Raw genomic sequence first — 17,534 nt, forward strand, 5'->3', positions numbered from 1 at the left:
CATATCCAGGCTTTGCTTCTACTTTCACATTTTTAGGGGAATCTGAATTCAAAAAGAAGAAAAGAAAAAAAAAGACTTTTTAATTACTTTACATATTTCATTCATTTTCACTTTTTCAACAGACAGTTGCATTTTAATTTTTGTACTTCTAAAATTCACACAAAGACAAAACAGCCTTTTTGTCCACTGCAAGAGAGTCAAAGTTTTAGGATAACTGCAAACTTTAAAGTATACATGTTGTCTTTTTTCTTTTCAAAAATAAAATCAAAACAGGAAATATAATCACATCCAGTTTTATCTGATTGCTTGTCTGTTCTCCTTCACTGTTTGAAGCTATGCAGGTTTAAGATGACTTGTGAGCCAAGGTTGCATTAAATGTGTGGCTGAAAACGTTTGGATCATCACTGGATTGACTGAAGGGGATGTAAAATGATTGAGGAATCCACGTTGAAGACATGTTTAACCCTTGTGCTATCTTAGATGACCCCACACTTACATTGACATGTTATTCCTACCATGACAAAGGTGGATAAAGGTGGAAAGATATCATGTAATCCATGGACACCAGTGAATAATAATACACAGTAATATTTGCAGGTGGAAAGCTCTTTCTCTTGTAGTATTTTTTTACAACTATACTGTATTAAGATTTCTGAATCTGTTTTTTTTTTGCAAAGGTGGCCATCATTGTTAAAACGAGACAATTATTGTAATTATGTTTGGAAGCTTTACGTCGTATTTATCACCACCACGCAGGATAATTGTGCTCGAGGTTTGACTAGAATTAAAAGATGTATAAAGTTTAGAAAACAAAGTTTCTTGAGGTAAGAGGTTTTGAATCATGTAACAAATGAAGATTCTTGGCTTACATTGAACATCGAGGTGATATCGTTGTGAGGATCCAGAATCCACAGAGTTTGTAGCTGTGCATCTGTAGTAGCCTCTGTCCTCTGGTTTGACCCTCAGTTTATATGTCTGACTTTTCTGAAGAGGCAAAGAGCTGGATTCTTTGATCCAGGAAAAGCTGTCAGGCTGTGGCTTGCTTCTTTTCACTACACATTCTAGTGTAACCTCGTCTCCTTCTTTAATGTCTTTGAAGCCTCTATTGGGATTCTGCCATTTCATCTGAACCTCAACTTCAGGTTTATCTGTGGACCAAGATGCAACACATCAGCCAAGAAAATCAACCGAGACTTATTAGTGATGAAATTGATGACAAGAGATATCCAGTAAAGCACAAAGCCATTCACCATATTTTACAGACTATGAGTCATACTGGAGTATGGAGTTTTTATATGGAACGTATCAGTGGCAGACCGTGCATTACCCACCTGGGCCATCAGTAGAGCTACGTCTGAATCACTTAACCCCCCATTAACCATTTTACAATGCAGAAACAAGCTTTGCATTGCATACTAAAAATTCCTGCAGGCACAATAAATACCTCTAAAAAACTGAATAAACAGAACAGCACCTGCTATAATAAGTGAATAAAAAATGTAGATACTCACATGACACATCAATGATTACTTTTCTAGACTCTCCACTTCCTGGTATGTCACATTTACAGTTGTAAGATCCAGAATCTGACTCTTTTACGGATTCAAGGTCGAGTCGAGCTCCGTCACTATACCACTGGCCGTTTTTCATCCACTGAAATATAGTGCTGGACTTTGCATTTGGGTGAGTGCAAGTACGATGCACAGATTCTCCTTCTTTTACATTTAATATGATATCTTCCTTTTCATCTTTAGGAACCGCTGTGTTGACAAATTTGACACACATAAAAGGATATCGGCCAATACATAAAAACATTTAATCCCTGGCAACAACAAAAATAAAATGCATAAAGATGTTTGTAAAAAATGGCAAAAAGTTAGGTAGGAACTACTTTTTTTGGTTATGAGGTTTTAATGGTTTTTTTTCATCTCAAACTGTATCAAATTAAAAGACAGTATGATGTGTGACTTGATTTGTGACATTTGATCTTTTAAAACAATTGAATTAAACATCTATAGTTTAATAACTTACGTTTAACAGTTAAGTGAACTCTTTTGATCAAGTATTTGTCCTTGTTCTCTGATGTTTGACAGGAAAACTCCCGTCCGTCTTCTCTCCAGCTGGCAGTGAAGCTGTATGAAATGCTCTTTGCTTGTCCAGAACTCTGGGAGAGTCTTCCAGATGAAGAGTCCATCCGTAGGTTTGAAGGACATGTATGTGCCGTGGAGCATGTGAGTGTGACCTTTTCAGAATCCAACACCACAGGTGGCTCCTCAAACGTGATTGGACACGGATTATCTGAAAACACAACAGCCAAATCCCCAAAAATATAGAGTTTGGATTGTGACTGTTTGAGGTTGTGGACAGGTGTCTTTTATATAGAGAAGCATTTCAAACAAGTAACAAGTGGAGGACAGAGGATCCTCTTACAGAAGAAGTTACTGGTCTGTGAGAGCCAGAAATCTTGCTAGTGACCAAATGACCAAACATTTAATTTCCACTATAATTCAAAAATAAATTCTTTAAAAATCAGACAATGTCATTTTCTGGATTTTTTTTCTCAATTTGCATCTAACAGTGGAGGTATACTTTTGCTAAAAATATTACAGGCCTCCATCATCTTTTTAAGTGGGAGAACTTGCACTAAAAACATTTTTTGTCCCACTGTAGCTATTGCAGCTGCATGGTGGCGCAGTGGTTAGCGCTCTTGCCTCACAGCAAGAAGGTTCAAAGACATCAATAGGGGAGTTTGCATGTTCTCCCGCATGCATGCGTGGGTTCTCTCCTCACTATGTTCTCACCACTATCCAAAAACATGCTTCATAGTCACTTTTCCATTGGTGTGTGATTGTAGCAACAGGCTGTCCCTACTTTTCGCCTGCAAGTGGCCAGGATAGGCTCCAGCAGCCCCGTGTCCCCAAAAAGGACAAAATGGATTAGAACATGAATGTTGCTTTGAAATTTGCAAACATGTTTTCTCAATTTCATCAAATTGTTCTTGTAATGTGACTATTAAGCCAGTTTTTCTGTGAATTTAAATTTCTTGTAATTGTTTCTGTAAAACTTAATACACAAACTCACTGCTGGAGTATGTTTACGCTATAGACCATGTATCTGTAGTGTAGGAAGTGTACTAACTGAATACTTATTCAGAGTAAATTGGAACATAAGATTTGTGTACAGATAGTGTATGAAAAGTAAACATTGAGTATACTGGCTCACTTTTAAGTATACTTGTAGTACAATTAAAAAAGAATACTTTTTGCTACGGGATGCAAAGAAAGTGTTCTATCTTAAATTTGAAATTTTCTTGGCAATATTTAAAAATATTTGTTACAATATAATTTTAAGCTTAAATTTCTATTGTAGCCATAATTTGGAATATGTTTTTTTACACTTACCAACAACGGTTATATTTGCTGCAGGGTGTGTTGTCCATTTGACATTTTCAGATTTCCCAAAGAATCTCAGCGAATAGCTTCCACTGTCATTTTTAGTAAGTCCACAAATCAAAACGTTGCAGATCTGTTCTGGTTGGCGTGTTTTTTGACTTGTGAGTAAAAAATCTGAAAAGTTTACTCTGTTTTTGAAGAGTGAACTGACTGGCCACTTTGATTCATTAGTGCTGTAAATGACAGTGCCAGTAAAGCCATGTTCTCCAGTCCTAATTTCATCCTTCAACCAAAACCAGTCTGCACCTTCAACAGAAATATCAGCACTTTTGGGTTTACATTTGATGTGGACACAAGAGCCTTTCATGGCTGTGAGCTGGGTCTTCTCTAAGACTAAAGGATTTTCTTGGTAAGAAAACACATCTGTAGAATTGAAAAAAGTAGTAGGATAGTGTTAATAAACTTCAACACCAATATTTTTGAATAAAATCTTAAATGGTGGTAAAAAATAACTTACTTTTCTCAACATGAATAAACACCAACCACCAAAACATGTGAGCATCCATTTTTTAAGCTGGACAAAAACAAACATTGTGTTTGTAGACCACAATATTTAAAGCAGTCCTGTGCAAATGTTTAAATAATAGTTTATTACAGTTTAATCTGAAATTACAAAAAAAGTAAGAAGCTTAAGTCATTCAAAAGCACAGAAATGGGAGCTTACCAAAACCAGTTCAAAAACACGCTGAGGAGAAGAACAGAAAAACTACCACCAACTCTCAATCCAGCATCCAAGGTGCCAGACAACTGGAACAAGAAAAACAATTGATCATCAGTAAAAAAAAAAATGTATGAAGACAAACAACTCAACCTATAAAAAGAAAATATACCTGAAGTTGCCCTGCTTTGTCAAAAACAATCTGCTCAATTATTAAATGCTCAATTACATCAAAAAGTCAACAAAATCTGCCAAAGTGGAATCAACACCACCTTGGTCCAGCTGAGCTGCTGCGCTCAATCCATTAAGTGAAGGAGGCTTGTTTCAACAAGGAGCACCAGCGTAGATATACGTCTGTGCCGGCCCTGTATGTCACGTCACCTTAGGTCACCTTACACCATCCATTTCACTGCAAATGAACTATACTGTAGATTTCTCAACTTCCTATTTATCCCTTCTCTTTTCCAGTAATTAAAGAGTTCAAAGTCCAAAAATACTCAAGTTGTTAACTTGCAAAATGTATTTAAAACATGGAAAAACCTCATCATCAGCATCACAGATTATCAAGGTTTTTCTTCTATTACAGCAATGTTCAAATAAACAATTAGTATGTGTTTTGTCAGGAAAGTGTATAACCTAATGTCATTTACTTGACCAGTTTTACAACCCAGTGTAGGTTCTGGATGAAAACAATGTTGTCGTTTTTTTTTTTTTTTTTTTTTTTTTTTTTTTTTTAATAATAGTAATTAGAGTTCAATGTGACATTTTAAAAGGAAGAAGCATTATCAACTAAAGCAATTTAAAAGTGAAGGAGTGGACAATTTAACAAAATCAAATCAAATCCACGCAGAGGAGTGGCTGGGAAAGCCAGGGTGCACAACACGCATAATTGTGAAAAACTACCACTTGGTTCACCATTTGATGCTTTAGACTCCAGGAAAAAGTAATACAAAAAGAGAAAAAAATTCCACTAAAAACAAATACCACTGCTTTTTTTTCTTCTTTTTTTTTTAACTTGTTCTGTCCAACAACTGAGCAAACAGATTAGAGCTAAGGCCTTTTGTGTTGGACAGGTTTTACTATCACCATAAACCAGAGTGTAGATTTGTATAAACCCCTTTTTGTTTTATTATTTTATTTATTTGTGACATTTAGTTTGTGTGGGGAGGGGGAGGGGAGGAATGTGAGGGTGGGGGGATGGAAGAGAATAAAAGGAAGAGAGGTGAGAAAGTGGGGAATACAAGCACTGATTTGAATAAGTTGTTATTTTAAGCTGTAACAATTATACCAGATCTGCTGGAAAGATAAATATTACTTTAAAGGGGAAGTTTTGACACGAAGATGAGCAGAAGACATCTGTCCATCAATATGCTGTGGGTTAGGAGGGGGGGATGAAGCAGGCAGGGAGCAGTGTGGCAGTGTGCACGTGGGGGTGAAAATACATGTATGCTGCCAGAGTGAACCGTGTGTTCATAAGGGGAACCACATCATTCCCAGCCCGACCAGCCAGACCAGGGACCCACAGGCCAGGAGCCCCCATTAGCAGCCCGGTAGGGGGAGAGAAGGGGATTGTCCAGCCAGAAGCAGAGAAGGCGCCGAGAGGCATAGGAAAACCCGGCGTCAGGCCCCCAGGTCACAGGACAGTATAAGTCAAGCCCGTGTGCTTAGCCGTATCAGGCGGCAGCCATGGGGGCCACTGGGGGCCAGACTCCGAGACACGGGCCAAGGACAACGCCAGGGGCCCAAGAACCCATGAGCCGCCCACCATCTGACCGGCGCCCCGTCTCCGCAAAACAAATACCACCGCTAAAAAAAAAAAAAATAAGCCTCAAATTGTACGGTTTCACCAAAAACAATAGGTTCAATTGTAACCTACCCTCTGGGCCCCTAACCCTAAGAACAACAAATTTCCAAATGAAATTCAATAAAATCTGCAAATCTGCAACAGTACAGTGGACACTACCGTGGGCCAGCAGGTCCACAGAACACAATCCCGTATATGCAGAGAGTGAAGTAGGCGCGGTCCTACAAGCTGCCCCTGCGTGGATCTGTGGCCATGCCAGCCGTGTATGCCATGTCACTGGAGGAAAAGCAGGCCTACCGGCCACAATATGCTTCAGTACAAATAAAACATTCTGTAGATTTCTCTTCTTCCTCTTTATCCTATTTATTTGACCCTAATTTAAGTGTGCATATTCCTAAAATACTAAAAATACTAAAGTTAAAAAAATTGCAAAAACTATTTAAAGCCCCTCGGAAGACCCCATTCTTGCTGAGTACTGAATATCATAGATTAGCATGCATACAGCTGACACAAGATGTTCTTTCATTACAGCAATGCTGGAATAACCATGGGATTTGGAATAAGTTTTGTCAAGAAACCTAATGTTATTTACTTGTCTGGTTTACAACCCAATATAGGTTGCAGATTCTCCTTATTCATGCAGTGCAGGTTATGAACAGAAACGCACAGTGTGTAACCCTTGTGCTATCCTAGGCACTTTAACGTTGGGAGTTGGGTCATCTAGACCCACTAGACAGTGCGCTGAACCTTTTTTCTTCAATGATTTGTGATCTTCACTGGTGTCCATGGATTACATGAAATCCTCTCCACCTTTATCCACCTTTGTCATGGTAGGAAGAACACATCAATGTAAGGGTGGGGTCATCTAAGAAAGCACAAGGGTTAAAGACTTCCCCAGAATCTTCCTACTGCAAAGTTTACAGAGAAAATTAAACATATAGCGACTCGTCGCATTTCGGGCAGGCACACTTTGCAGAGTTACAGGTTAGTCCCCTAGGGCGGGTCAGTCAATTAACTCACCTGCTCAGCGTCCTATTTAAGTCAGGTCTACAACTGTTCTTCTCTCTTACCTTCAGCGCTCATTCTTCGCCCCCTCCCTCCTCCCCGGCTTCCACCTCTGGGCTCCGTTACGGGGTTTTTGTTACTCGAAAGTTCAAGGAAAAAAAGAATTATCTCAAGGAATTGAACAGAGCCTTATGCCAAAACGAAGTTGTGAATGCCAACCTAAAGATGTTGTGAAATAAATATTATTCTGCAAGAGTTGTCTGACTGAAATCTTTTTATCACATAATGCTGGTAAATTACAATAAATTTACTGCACGCACAACAATGGTATGTTCCATTTTTATGAGGGAGATGCACAAGCCTCAAGGGAACTGTAAAACACACCTACACTTGTCTTAAGATACAGTTTCTCCTTTTTAATACCCTTTAATACCCTTAGGTACCTCTAATACACAGGCCCGGACAACCCAAAAACTTGAAGCATCTATACGGGGCTCAGTGACGTATGGTCAGATGAGCCAAGTAACCATTATTTTCCACTGACAAATGTTAAAGATGCATTTTTAGTCAACTCTACTCGTTTTCCACGATTTCTGAGCTTAAAAAAGCTGAATTTGATATGCTGACGAGTCTTCATTACCAGCTCATATAAATGTTGACATTTATTCTTTTTAGAGAGATTATTAATTTTTACAGAACGGCCTTTTTTCTGAACTTGCACTTTGTTGACGGTCCCTTGGCAGTTGGCTCGCTGCATGTCTGCATTTACTGCTGGAAGAGAACAATTCTCATTGAAATGCATTTCTCTTCAGAAATGCATTTTTATTTCACTCTCCGTGTTGCTATAAAATGATTGAGATATTTGCTGTCATATTTGAAAATTTAACAGAAGAGTTATTGAGGCGTGAAGTCCAAATCTGTGAATATCTATCAAACTTTTCCGAACAGACATTTTTCTTATTTTCATGATGACAATAATAATAATAAAACTTTTTTTATTTTTGTTTTAATTTCCCCCTCTCAGGTTATTGAGGGACATTGAGACTTCAAAGTGGGTCACATAGACACAGAAACACGTGGAAGGAAGCGGCTGACAGACAGACGGCTCTCAGATGGAGCAGGAGAGAAGCTGCAGGAGAATCTTTGAACGAGCTTATGAACCCTGAATATAGACGTGATTATCGATGTTCCGGCCCAGTGGAAATTTCAGGATAAAAGCACTTCCTTTGTAAAAATACCAGTATTTCAGTTTTGAGTTAAAGTGTTGCGACTTATTGTATTGTTTGTGAGTTATTGTGTTGTGTTGTGAGTTGTTGTTGTGTTGTAAGGAAAAGTGTTGTGAGTTAAAGTGTTGTGTTGAGAGTTATTGTGTTGTGAGTTAACGTGTGGTGTTGTGAGTTGTTGTGTTGTGAGAATTTTGTTGTGAGTTATTGTGTTGTGAGTTATTGTGTCATGATTTATTCTGTTTTAATGAATTGTAGTATGTTATTTTGTGTTCCGAAATCCAAAGTGTTGTGACCCTTCTGGGCCACCGTAGGAGATACTCATTAAACTAACGGAAAATAAGGAAGACTTTTATAACAGATCATAGAGCTTTTTGTGGAGAAAGATCGGATTGACTCAAAAAGTAAGGCCAAACATGGTTTTCATTTTTTTTTTTTTAATAAAATGGGAGTAAGTGGAAAAATGTAAGTAAAACTAAATGTTAGGCCTAAAAGAATTATTTTTATGATGATTTTCCCAGACAACATTTGAAAACATTAAAGCACCAGAATTTGAAGTTGGAAAAATACCAGAAATGGTTACTTTGGGTCAAAATTAAACGTGCTGAACACATATATATATATATTTTCATTTGTTTGCAGTGTAAATGAATCATTCATATACAAGTAGAGTGTTCTATCCATGTCCATAAAAGAAATATTCTCTGTGGGACAAATATGTTCTTGTGTGTATCTCATATTCTATTACCTGCTGTTGGATGAATGCTGAAAAATTCAGTTCTTGCAATTGTAAATCTGACTCCAGAGGAGTATGCATTGATGTGTGGTGAGGTTGATGGCTGGTTGGGCTTGAAGTTCCGGTGACGACAGTGGCACATATTATTTAGAAGTTTTAAGACCCACGGGACAGTAGCCAACCACCCTGGACGACGTGGCCGGAAGAGGAAAGTTGATGACAAATTGAGGAGACGGACAATTCGAACTGTATCCACAGAGCCCAGAACAACCTCCAAAGACATTAAACCTAGATCAAGATACATCAGTGTCAGATCGCACCATTCATTGTTGTTTGAGTCAGAGTGGACTTCATGGGAGACGACCAAGGAGGACACCACTATTGAAAGAAAATTGTAAAAAAGCCAGACTGGAATTAGCAAAAACGCCCGCCACCACTCACAGAGAGAACCAGGATTGGGGAGCTTTGCGGCTTGGCAGCGGTGGGGCCCCCCACACTGGAGACCTCCAATTTTACCTGCAGCACACACACAGCTCACCCACACCACCATACATGGGTGGGGTTGGCCGGTCTTCACCCGCCTGGTCCTCTCTGGGCGGCCAGGCTTGTGGGTACCCTGTCGGCTGCGGTGATGGGTGATGGCGGGGGGTTGACTAGAAGATTGTGAGTATGTGTGCGTGAGTGCATGGGTGGGACGGACCTGGTGGCTGGCTCGCTGCAACCCTCTGGGGCTTTCCCTCCCCATCACAGAGAGGGGAGGGCACTGAGAGGGTTGGGGAGGGGAGCTCAGACAATATGGCGGGCGGGGGGGGGGGGGGGGGGGGGGGGCTGTAGTGTTTAGGGTTATGGGGGTTGGCTGTGGGTGCGTGGCGATCTCTGGGTTGCTCGGGTCGCGTGCCGGGGCTGGATTTTTGAGACGGGGCGCCGGTAGGGTGGTGGGCGGCTCATGGGTTCTGGGGGCCCTGGCTTCGTCCTTGGCCCTTGTCTCGGTGTCCGGCGCCCCCCCTTAGCCTAGTACGGCTAAGCGCTCCTGTCCTGTGGCCTGGGGGCCGGACACCGGGTTCGCTTATGCCTCTGGGCGTTGGGGGGGGGCCCTGTAGGGGGGCCTTCTCTGCGCCTGGCTGGTTGGGTGGGCAGTCCCCTCCTCCCCCCCTCCCAGGCTGCCTGGGTCCCAATGCTGGGGGGGCTCCTGGCCTGGGGGTCTCTCCTCCCCTCTCCTGGTCTGGCTGGGTAGGATCTGGTTCCCCTTATGAACACACGGTTCACTTCGGCAGCATGGATGTATCTCCAACCCCACGTTCACGTGCACACTGCCACACTGCTCCCTGTCTGCTTCATCCTCCTAACCCACAGTGTATTGATGGACAGATATTCTCCGCTCATCTTCGTGTCAGATTTTCACCTTTGATGTAATATTTGTCTTTCCAGCAGATCTGGTATAATTGTTACAGCTTAAATTAAAAACTTATTCAAATCACTGCTTGTATCCCCCACTTTTTCACCTTTCTTCCTTTGCCTCTCCTCCACCCCCCACCCCCCCCACACACACACACGTACATTCTTTCCCTCTCCCTCCCCACACACACTAAACGTAACAAATAAATAAAAAAATAATACAACAAAAAGGGGTATATACAAATCTACACTCTGGCTTCGAAAGTTTAATAACCTCTTTTTGTGATAGTAAAACCTGTCCAACAGAAAAGGCTTTCAGCTCTGTTTGCTCAGCTCTTGGACAGAACAAGTGAAAGAAAGAAAAATGCATGTTGACAAGGCACAAAGCTTATGGGAAAATGTCCTTTGGACAGATGAGACAAAACTGGAGGTTTTTGTTAAGGCACATCAGCTCTATGTTGGTAGACTCAAAAATGAAGCATAATGATCATAAATGAATTCTCCTCCATATCAGACTATTCCATTAATTGGAATAAGTTTGTTTTATTACCACTCAACAGGAATATGGAACAAAGACTCACAATCCCAGTTAAAACAGGAAATATCAAATATCTGGGTATCTACTTTTCCCCCAAACTATCAGAACTGGTGCAGCTAAACCACACCCCATTACTGAAAAGCATACAGGACGATCTAACACGCTGGACCAACCTGCCTTTGTCCCTTATGGGCAAGGTAGCCACGGTTAAAATGAAAATCTTACCCAAGGTTAATTATCTCTTCTCAATGATTCCCACACAACCGCCATTAAAATGGTTCAAAACATTAGACTCATCCATATCAAGCTTTCTATGGAACAACAAACCTGCAAGAATTAGTCTAAAAACTTTAAAATCTGCAAAAAACTGTGGAGGATTAGAATTACCTAACTTCCACAAATACTTTCTTGCAAATAGATTACAATACATCTTAAAATGGTTAAAAAATAATCCAGAAACCAACTCATGGTTAGACTTGGAACAGGCGTTATGTGGAAAGATCAACCTGTCACAGCTACCATTTATTAGCCAAACAGTTAAAAAACAGGATTGTTTCAAAAGCATTAATATAAATGCCACCTTAACAGCCTGGTGGGAATTTCTCAAAATATCAAAATCATCAATTCAACCGTGCAAAATGACACCCATCTGGAACAACCCGGACATCCTTATTAACAAAAAAATGATTCACTTCCCAGCTTGGCAAGCAGGGGGCATAAAACAACTAGAGCACGTAATTATTGATAGAAGATTCATAACCCCCCAGGAACTTCAAGACAAACATGGAATAAATAACTTCTTGGAATATCAGCAACTTAAATCAAGTATTACTAAAAAGTATAAATTTAAAGACGACGATTTAAAGCTACCAGATGTAGTTACCACTCTGATTAATTTTTCAATGAATAGAACTCTCTCCAAAATATACAAACTTTTATGTAATTTAGATAACAATATTGCCCTTCCAACAAAAAAATGGGATGCAGATTTGAGCATCAGCACAGATGAAAGCTTCTGGTCAGAACTTTGTCTAAACACCTTTAAACTGACAAAAAGTCCAAATCTGCAGCTAATCCATCTCAAAACTCTTCACAGAATTTACTACACTGGACAGAGGATGTTCAAGATGGGTCTCAGTAACTCAGACATTTGCGAGCACTGTGATAATAATCTACCCGACAGCTACATGCACGCACTGTGGTTCTGCACTCCTGTCCAGGCTCTCTGGCAGCAGGTATGTGCCGATTTATCAGTCTGGCTTAAGGTTTCAATCACTGCCTCACCGTCACTTTGTGTGCTTGGTGACATGAGTGCCATCGATATAGAAGAAGGATTAGCTTCTATCATTTTCATAACTCTTTGTATTGCCAAAAAAACTATTTTAATAAATTGGAAAAACAAGAAAAATATAAACATAAGTCAACACAGAAATCTGCTGTTTGATCATATCAGCTTGGAAAAAATGTCAGCCCAAAGCTCAAGTAACTTTGAAAGAATTCAGTCTCTCTGGTCTCCTGTGGTTGACTCCATGACTTAGGGGGTGGGGGGCTTGGTCGTCGCTGCTCCTTGCCCTTCTGCCGTGGTTTGGGGTGGGGGTCGGGGCTTCCGGTGCCTGGCGGGGGCGGTGGGGGGCTCCGTTGGTCAGGGGGTCGGGTCCGGTGCCTGGGTGGGGCGGGCTGGGGCGCTGCGTGGTCCTCTGGGCTTGGGTGTGGGGGTGCGTGGTGGGGGGGTGGGGTGGTGGTCTGGCTTGGCTTGGGGGGGTGGTCCCTTTGCCTGTGCTGGGGGGGGTTGGCGGGGGGCCCTGCTCGGGTGGGGGGGGCCCAGCGGCGCCGGATGGGCTGCCCATCTGCACCTGGGGCTGGGATCGGCCCTTCCCTGGCTCTGGGGCGGGACGGGACAACCCTCTCGGGGCCCCCGGTCGCTCTGGGTGTCACCCGCTTCGGCTGCGGGGTCTGGGGTGGGGTGGGGTGGGGGGCTTGTCGGCCCTGTCCTGTGGGGGGGCGTTCTGGGGGGGAGGGGGGGCCCATTATTAGTACGGGTCGGGGGGGCTAGCGGGTCGGGGTCTCCGCTGAGGCAATCAGTGGTTGCCTCGGCCGGTTGGCCTCCTCGGTCCCGTCGAGGCCTGACCAGAGCTCTTCTAGGGCCGGCGTCTGGGGGTGGGGGCCTGGGCTTGCTCCGGGGGGGGGGGCGACGCTTTCTGGCTCCTCTCTCTCTGTGTGGGGTGGGTGGTGCCGGGCCTGGGGTGTCGGCGCCTCCGGGGGTGGGCCCCTGGGCTGGGTGGCCCTGGCCCCTTTGCTGGGGGTGGGCTGGGGGACGGCTGTTTGACCACCGGGGGACAGTCTACCAGCTGTCCCCAACTTACCCCCTTCCTTATATAACCTCATATTAGGGTGAGGGGGTGGGGGGTCTAGCCTGCGATGCGCCTTGGGGGGGGGCTACTTGGGAGTGGCCCCCCTCCTATGGTTGCCGTATGGAGTGGGCCCCCCCTCTTTCGGTTTTATTTGCACCTTAGACATGTAGGGTCCTTGGTAGGGGGGGTGCTTGGACATCACTGCAAGCAAGCAGCAGATGTCCTCCTGGCACCCTACCCGCCAATTTTAACCGCACCTTAGACATTTAGGGCCCCTTGGTGTGGAGGGTGAGGGGACATCACTGTGAGTAATCAGGAGATGTCCCCTTAGTGCCCTACTCGCCAATTTTAACTGCACCCCCCTTAGTACACACACCCCTCCCCCTTCAATATATACATTCAAACATAAACACACACACATGCACACAAACACCCTCTCAAACACCCATACACGCACACACATTTTACAAGGAAGGTGGGACCTGGGTCCATCTGTCCCCTACCCCTTCCCTGGTGGGGGGTGCGGGCCCCTTGGCGATGGCGGCCGTGTCCCTTGGGTGCCGGCTCCCTGGGCCCGGCGGTGCTCTCTCCGCACGGTGGGGGGGTTCATATTACACCTGAGCCGGGGGTGTTCGTGTCCCTGGGGGGTGGGTCCTGGTCCTTGCCCCTGGGCGCTGGGCCCCGCCAAACTTCCAACATGGCCGAGCCTGGTCGGGCCATATTTATAACATCCCTTGTGGGCCGCCCTTTTTTCCCCGGGGTTCCCCCCTCCTGGGCGGGGGCGGCGGGCCCCTGCCTTGCTCCTACCTGGACCAACCGTGGGCCGGGTGGGTGGCTGCCTGGAGTGCGGAGCGGGTCTCCCTTGGGGGGTCCTGGCTCGTACCTGGGGTCGGGGCGGGGGGATGCCCGGAACTCCTGGGTGGTGGTGGGGTGCTCGTCTGGGGCTGTGGGCGTCCCTCTCCGGTGGGGCCCTGCGTTGGGCTCTTCCGGCGCGGCGGGGGGCTGCTTTCCTGGCTGGGCTGGGGCGGCGCTCTCTTTCCCTCTGCGCCTCCCTGCTCTCTGGCTCTGGGGGCCTCGCGGCGGTCCGGCTGGCCCTGGCCTGGGTGGCGGTCTTGGTCGCCCGGGGGGCGGTTGTTCCCTGCCTGTTCCCGTGTGGCGTTGGGGGAATTCCGGCTGCCGCTGCTGCTGCGGCGGGGGTATGGGTGTGGGGGTGGCTGGGCGCTCCTCCTCCTTCTTTTCACATTCCACCATCCATTTTAGAAGAACATAAACACTCACCTGAGCACAGGTGTTAGCTCACCTTTGCACTAATAGTTTGCATGATTGAATGAATGAAAGATTTCACACTAGTTGGTTTAAAGGCATAGGTATGCGTTCGTGAACACTATCTGTTTTGTGTGCATGTTGACATGTGGACATTTTTGCGGCTAGCAGGTGTGTTGATAATATTTGAGTGTGTGTGAACAGGCCCCGCCCTTTTTGTACTACATTTGAACCGTACCGTAACGATAAACAACCAGTAAACCTGTCTGCTCTATGCTGCTTCATGGTCTTACCCCCCTTCCCCTCCTATTATCACCCTCCTACCCCCCCCTCTCTCTAACGTCCCTCTCTCTTCTTCCCCTCTCTCCTTTTCCGTCCGGTCCAACACCAAAGATTTTCAAACATGATTGAAATTAATAAATTTTGGCCTCAATTACAAAAGGGGTTTATTCAGACATACCTTTGGTTTGTCTGAAGATGAATAACCCCTCTTGTTAAAATAAAATATGTCCAACACAAGAGGCCCTCAGCTCTCATCTGTTTGCCTAGCTGTTGAACAGGACAAGTTAAAAAAAAAAAAAAAAAAAAAAATGAAGCATAAAATGAAAAGAACACCGTCCCTACTGTGAAAAACATGGAGGAGGCTCATTTATGTTTTAGGGCTGCTTTGCTGCATCTGGCACAGGGTGTCTTGAAGTTGGGTAAGGTAAAATGAAATCTCCAGATTATCAAGGCATTCTGGATAGAAATGTGCTGCCTAGCGTCAAAAAGCTTGGTCTCAGTTGCAGGTCATGTGTCTTCCAAGAGGACAACACTCCAAAACACACAGCCAAAAACCCCCAAGAATGGCTAAGAGAAGTGTTGGACTATTCTGAAGTGGCCTTCTATGAGTCCAGATCTGAATCCCATTGAACATATGTGGAAGGAGCTGAAACATGCCATTTGGAGAAGACACCCGTCAAACCTGAGACAACTGGAGCAGTTTGCTCATGAGAAGTGGGCCAAAATACCTGTGGACAGGTGCAGAAGGCTCATTGACAAACACAGAAACCTATTTTTTGCAGTGATTGCCTCAAAAGGTCGTGCAACAAAGTATTAAGTTATCCCTTGGGCTATCCTAGGCACTTTAACATTGGGAATTGGGTCATCTAGACCCACTAGACAGTGCTCTGAACCTTTTTTCTTCAATGATTTGTGATCTTCACTGGTGTCCATTGGTTACATGAAATCTTTCCACCTTTATCCGCCTTTGTCATGGTATAACACGTCAATGTAAGGGTGGGGTCATCTAAGATAGCACAAGGGTTATGGTTGCCATAATTTTTGTCCAACCCTATTTCATTAGTTTGTTTTTTAAATAATTCTGTTAATCAACAACTCAAAAGTAATGGCTGATTTTGTTTATTTAATTTTCAATACATTTTAATTTATTGTTACTTTTGAACGTTTCAAGTCATTTCAGTGAGCATTGTGGACTTTCTTTCTTTAACTGAGGGGTACCAACAATTTTGTCCACCACCGTATGACCTTTAAATATTAAATATTAAAGTTGAAAGAAAAACAAGTTCATGTTGATGAACTAAAGTTTTGTGGTTGTTTATTTGTTTGAATTATTTTGATCTCTAATTTATTATTTTTATTACAAATTACCGAATAGATGCAAATCTAAAGCCTTCATTTAACTCCACACCTATTAATGCAAACATGCATCAAACCACTTCTCTGAACTTACTTTACTTAATTAAGCATCTATACAAAAGCAAAAAACCTTAACCTTAAGTTTTTTTTTCAATAGTTGGAAATAAAATCAGGCATCAAGGGACTACAAAAAGTTTGGTTCCTCTGTAAAATATGTTAGAAAATGTTTTTACTCACTTAAAAAGACCATTATTAAAAGACCATTTTAAACAAAATTATGCCTTTTTGTACTAATTTCCAAATATCTACTGCACTTTTATTTCTTTATGATACAAAGATATTTATTATTTACGTTTGAAATGCTGTGTTTCAGTTCCACCTAAGAACACCTCGGTGCTGGATGGCAGCTCTTTGACTCTGACCTGCACCACCATTGCCAATCCAGCGGCAGTGAACATCACCTGGTTCCGGGCGGCAGGAAGAAAAAAAGGATGTGGTCAGTTCTGAGCAGGACTTCAGTTTTAATGTGTCAAAAGTCTCTGAAGATTTTTACTTCTGTGAAGCTGCTAATATTCATGGAGCTGAACACTCAGATCCTGCAAGAATTGATGTTGCATGTAAGACCGTCTGTTTTGCTCTATTCTTTTGTTTTTCCTGACTTGGACTTGGAACATGCGTAAGCCGATGGATTGTTTCTGCTTTCCAGTTCCTCCAGAGATACTGTCTTCTTCACGCTGCATTAAAGTTTTATCACAGACCTGATGCTCTTGTGACAGCCAGGGAAACCCGTTACCCTCTGTGGTTTGGGAGCTGGCAGGAGAACTGGTCAATCATTCTGCTGACATCCCCATCCGGGAGATAATCCTGGGGAGTGGGGTCATTAGGAGTCACTCTGTATCGCCTGGATGAAAAGTGTGCCTAGTGTGCAACAGCAGCAACTCTTTAGGGTCCGACGGTCTGGCCTTCAACGTGTCCTCCAGTGAAATCCAGCTAAGTAGGACCCTCTGCTGGATGCTGATTCAAACTACAATTATAACTCATATTTTATCATACCATTAGTTTTATTGATAAAAAATTGTTGTCTTAAAAAATGTTATTTCATACTTTGTATTTCATGTGAGCAATGGGAACTTTTCCAGGTCTCCATCCTCTGTCTTTGCTGATTGGCTGTGCAGCCTTGGGGATGACGTTGGTTTGCATCCCATTGCTGATTGATTTTTGCAGGTGAGAAAAAAACAAAAATTATTTTAAAAAGACATCAGTTTGCACACTTTGGAGACTTTTTTGAATTTTTTTTTTAATGGCTATTACCTCTCTCAATAATTTCCTTTTCTAACTCCTTAAAATGTCTGTTTCTCACTGAAAAAAATAAGGCTTTGGATCAACCAATTTTATGCAAACACTTTGAAAAAATGCAAATGCAAAAAATGCATTCCCTGTGTTTAAGTTGTCATGAGTAAATAGGGCTGCA

This window comes from Oryzias latipes, chromosome 16 (assembly GCF_002234675.1).
Source record: "Oryzias latipes chromosome 16, ASM223467v1".
NCBI classification, from domain to species: Eukaryota; Metazoa; Chordata; class Actinopteri; order Beloniformes; family Adrianichthyidae; genus Oryzias; species Oryzias latipes.